The following is a 5,404-nucleotide window of genomic DNA, read 5'->3' on the forward strand; positions in this document are numbered from 1 at the left end:
CTCCATCTTTTGTCTATATTCCTCCACAGACATGGTTCTTTGTTGGAGCCTTTGGAATTTATCCATAAGCTCTCTTTTGTAGTATGAAGGAACATGACGAGCGTGGAGGGCCTCTTTGAGATCAAACCAATATTCAATCTCGGGAAGGCCTTCTTTTTCGCTTTTGGAAGACAAGGGCTGTCTACCAATTTAAGGCATGACCTTGGAAGCTGAGGACAACAAGAGAGACACTCTCTCTTCCTCAACCACGTGGCTGTCAAACAGTTGTTCAACTTTTGCCACCCAATCTAAATATGCCTCAACATTGTCTTTTCCATGGAAAGGAGGAAAATCTATTCTTGTTTCTTTGGGGTGAGGAGAAACACACCTTTGTCTCCTAGTGTGAGGAGATTGCCTTGGAAAGGGGCGTTATAAATCCTCCTCCTCGCCACTAAGATCATGATGATGTCTTGATAGGGGGCGAGAAGATCTAGGAGAAGCACGGTGAGTGTGTGGAGGATTCCTTAATTGCTTAGATATGAAGTGCAAATTGGCTTGCATGGAAGCCATTTGAGCCTTGATGTCGCTCACCTCTTTGGTGAGTTTGTGAAGCATATGAGGGGAAACATCACCCTCATCATCCGCACTAGTGTTATGTTGTGTGGGTTGTGGTGAATTTTGTTGGGTTTGCACGCTTGCACGTGTAGCCCTTCTAGTGCTCATGATTGACACGATCTAGCACTTGAGACAAAGTGTGAATAAAAGTTTTAAGAACACAAGTGAACCTCCAGGTAGGCGAGGTGAGTCTAAAAAGACCACTTAATAACCAAAGCCAATCCTAGCCAAGGCACACTTGGGCAAGTTTGAAAGAATTTCACACAATGGCTAAGTGCTAAATGATGAGAATCACTAGACACTAGTTGTCAACAAAGAACAAAGAACAAAGAAATCTATAAAACACTAAAGACGGACCCATAATTGGCCAAAAATATGTAGAGACTTTGGTCTCAAAATTTTAAGCCACTAAATAACGTGAAAACTTGAATATAAGTTATGCGACCTAATGTAAGGTGAGAAAGCACTTAGAACTTTCAACACACTTACAACTAAAAGCGAATTACTAATGGAGGAGAAAGGTTCTACTTAGGAGATGGGATTGAACACCTTGTGGTTCCCCAAGACACCTAAGTAGGCCAAAATACAGGTTCAAAGAGAGTTAAAATTGGTACACAAAATTTAGGCAAAGAGGAGCAACCCAAGAGCACCAAACTTTTAGAGAACTTTGAGTAGAAAATAAGGCACAAAGGATGCTCCAAATTGACCAAAAGAAGTGACCAAATTGTAGAAAAACTAGTAAACTAAAAGATGCAACAATTACAAGCCACAATGGCCAACAAAAATGCTTGAAATTGGTGTTGGAAGCTACTCCCGAGGCCAACTTGAACACCACAATTTTGGACAGCAAAGTGATGCACTCCCAAGAGCACTTTGGTGCCAAATGAAGCCTTAGTTGATGGCTTTGAAGTATACACCAATGGGAGGAATATTTGGACCCCTTGGGGATGAAAAATGCAACACCAAACAACAACAAAAACCTGGCCAAATAATGAACAAGAACAACAAACAAACTATGCCAAAGGCATTGGTTAGCTCTCACTCAAACAAGAAATTGATAGCTCAAAACTTTCCAAAATATGATGAAGGTGAGAGGAAGAATTCAAGCACACTCTCTAGAGTTTTACTTCTCAACCACCACCTAAAATGCTACCTTAGACTCGCAACCAATTTGGAAAAAAAAATCACTTAATTTACAATCAAGAGCATTGAAGCCAACATTACTTGCCAATTGAAATGTATAACACAAGAAAAGCTAATTAAGAAAGTTAAACCACATTGAATATGATTTGACAAGACTGAATTGAATAGACAAAAACAAGGACAAGCAAGAAATTAAAGCTTGAAAGAAAGGAAAGCACAACAAAAGGAATCCTAGAATGGAACTAGAATAGAGTAAAAATAAAAAACAGAAAACTACAAAAATAATTATTTTTAGTGGGGGTTATATTTTGTGTTTCTGGGGGTTTTAACCCCCACTAATGGTATTACCCGGGGTTTCCAATTTCCATAGAAGAGCCAGCGTGGCTAACAAATTAACAAGGATTTTTAACAACCCCTGGAAATAGCACAATTTACCGGGGGTTTCGAAATCCCCCGTTAATGCTCGGGGTTTTGAAAACCCCCATTAATGCCCATGGTTTCGAAAACTCCCATTAATGCCAGGATTTCGAAAACTCCCGTTAATGCTCGGGGTTTCGAAAACCCCCATTAATGCCCTGATGTTTGGAACCCATTACTGGCAGCTATTTAAGATCCCCGTTACTGAAGTATTATTCATCAAGCAACCAAATACACAAAAACTAAATAATGAAATATTTATTCATAACAACACCTACACTAATAAATTTCATGATCAAAGATCATAGCTACAAAAAAAATGTAGAGATACAATGACCGTAAGTATCACAAGTCTTTAAAATACTCTAATAACAAGTACCAATCTATAATTGAACTATACATACCAGACTTTTAAAATCTAACTTTGTACTTAAAGATATTATACTAAAACAGAACATTGCAGAGAAACAGATTTCTAATCAGTGATATAATTCTAAGATAACCATTTAAGGGAACCAAGTCAGTAAAAACAAGAATGAAAGAAGAATCTTCAAGTAGTGGACTGCACTACTGTCAACCATGTTAGTGAACCTGTAAAACAAAACTACAAATAAAACAAAACTAGTAGCATAACAGGTAGGTAGAATGTTAGTAATGTTAGTCAGAATAGCAAAATAATGGATGCATAAACTACTAAAACTAGATAAAGTCTTAAACTAAAGATAGCAAATGAATAACTATTCTAAAAATTCAAAACAGTAACTAAAGTGGAAAATAAAACTGCATTAAACTAACAATTACAAGGATCTAATACTTCACTACTTTAACTACTGTAGCCTATGTTATGACTAACTAAAATCATACTAATGAAGCTAATGCAGTAAAACTGATGCAAAAACAAGAAGAATTAAAGAATCTATCTATTCTATCAATTAAAGTCTACACTAGATCATTTAACACTAAGAAAACCTAAGATAACACTACTCTACTCTATAGTATCACTAAACAAAGCCTAAAAACTAGTAATTAAAAGAAAAAGCAACTCAAGGCCTTGCTATCCAATCTACACTAGAAATATCATAAAATACTAAGAATGACAGTAACTAACCCTTAAAGAAGTGATTATAATTACCATAGAAATAAGTCCTACATGGAGCTGCTAGTGTAGCCATTCCCTCATGCTCCATTGCAAGAAAATATATACATGAAATAATTGAAAATGAGTCAACCATAAAATACTAATTGAATACTGAAATGCAACATTATGAAGTTTTGAAATGCACACAACTGTGATTTCTGTGGAAATTTAAAGGCCAATCTAAATGCAACTGAAAATAATTAAACAAAGAATTAGTGGTAGCTTTAGATTCCAAAACCAACACATATACTGTGATACCCAAAAAAGCCTGAGACAATATCAATCTATTCAGACTTCACAACCATGGCCATCAACAACTCAAGAACCCCAACTCAAAACCTCCTGTCTCTTTTTACTATCATCGTTTCCTTCCTCGGACTCACCCAAAACGTGAACTCAGCTTCTTTTTCATTCTCCAGTTTTGGGTCGTACACAAACGCCATTGCCCTCGAAGGTGATGCCTCTTTTTCGGAGGGGACCATAAATCTTACACCTGTCACATAGAACAGCGCCGGAAGAGCGTCCTATGCTGCACCTATACACCTTTGGGATGCCAAAACTGGAAACCTCGCAGGCATAACCACAAACTTCTCCTTTGTTGTGGCACCCAACGGTCCTGACCTCTTCGTAGACGGCATTGCCTTCTTCCATTTATAACTTTATATTAATAATATTGTATAAATCAATCCACAAATCCATTTAAAAATCCATTTAAATTGCCTATCACACAAGAAAGGTGTGTGTCAGGACACAAGTGAAACTGTGGTGGAACTGTAGTCATCACCCATATAGTTGGGCGATGTTGCCTCTGTAAAGAGTGGTTTCAAGCCTAGCAAGGTAGAAAAATAGAGGAATATATTGATCTCACATTCAGTTTTTTTCAAACCATTCAACAGTAAAGAAACAAATAAACAAAACAATTGTTTAGAATCAATCAATGAACTCGCTTCGTTTAGAACTAGGAGAAACATGAATAAGATCCAAGGACAAAAGCAAAATGTAAAACCTTAATTATTTCATAAAGGCAAAATAAGCGGTTAGTTAGGACATGAATAAGAAAGATGAAATCGAAAGAGTGATGTAGGGAGATGAAAGTAGGGAGACGAAAATGAGATGAAAACGAAAGCATGGAGATGAAAACGAAAGGATGGAGATGAAATTGAAAGAGCAGTGACGAAATTGAAATAGCGATGACGAAATTGAAAGCAAGGAAACCAAATTGAAAGCATGCGTTTTTTACTTGATTTCAGGGAAAACGATGAAATCGAAAGAGCAATACATTCTTCCTCCTAGGGCACGAGCCATAACTGCTTCTTCTTCCTAAAACACGAAATTAAAATCAGAAAGTAATATTGTCTTTACTTATTATAAAATCAACACAGTTTGTTGATGAAATTAGAAGACGAAAATGAAATTGGAACTAAAAAGATGATGAAATAAGTGAGTAGGAACCTTGAGAGCAGTGAGAGGCTAGGAAGAGGAACCGCGAAAGAGAAAAGGAACTGTGAAAGAGAAAGAAAAAAAGTTTAGACAAATAAAAATTTTTGAAAAATCAAAAAAGTAAAACAAGAATAATTTTACTTGGTTTTTTAAGAAACCCCTGAAACTTATTGGAGGTTATTAAGACCTCCACTAAAAAACCTTTGGTAAAAATATTTATTTTTGTAGTGGAAACTACAGTGCTCATAAAATGCTTATGGTATTCATTGCATGTATGACAATGTGAGGGAAGTAATCCACTCCAAATGAAAGCAATTGATGGCAATATGGAATACACACATAAACAAGCAAATGTATAAAACAAGAGCATTGAAACTCTTAAGCAAAACACATAAAAAACACACTAAACAGTGATTTTTCCGAAAACACAGCACCAGAAAACGCTGACAGATGCCTTAACTTTGAAGATTTATCATATTTTTTGTACTGGACATATTTCAATGATTCTTTTTGCACATTTTTCGTCCAGATATTAAGAAAATTAGGCAAAAATCAGAAGGTGATTCGGTGCTATGAATCGTTCCAGTTAAATCACACAAGAAAGGTGTGTGTCAGGACACAAGTGAAAACAACAGCAAACTGGCACTGAAAAACGCAGAAAGTTGCCTCTAC

At 36.3% G+C, this 5,404-nt stretch overlaps 1 long non-coding RNA gene across 1 annotated transcript; it reads right to left on the minus strand.

The window, feature by feature from the left end:
* Positions 1–2,441: 2,441 nt before the first annotated feature.
* Positions 2,442–4,869, minus strand: LOC146881595 (uncharacterized). Its single transcript, XR_014986389.1, has 2 exons — positions 4,745–4,869; positions 2,442–4,612 (listed from the first exon to the last, which is right to left on the minus strand). It is a non-coding gene; the product is annotated as an uncharacterized LOC146881595 (long non-coding RNA).
* Positions 4,870–5,404: the final 535 nt, after the last annotated feature.

This window comes from Vigna unguiculata, chromosome 11 (assembly GCF_037176805.1).
Source record: "Vigna unguiculata cultivar grain cowpea cultivar isolate G323 ecotype 2 chromosome 11, ASM3717680v1, whole genome shotgun sequence".
Taxonomy (NCBI): domain Eukaryota; kingdom Viridiplantae; phylum Streptophyta; class Magnoliopsida; order Fabales; family Fabaceae; genus Vigna; species Vigna unguiculata.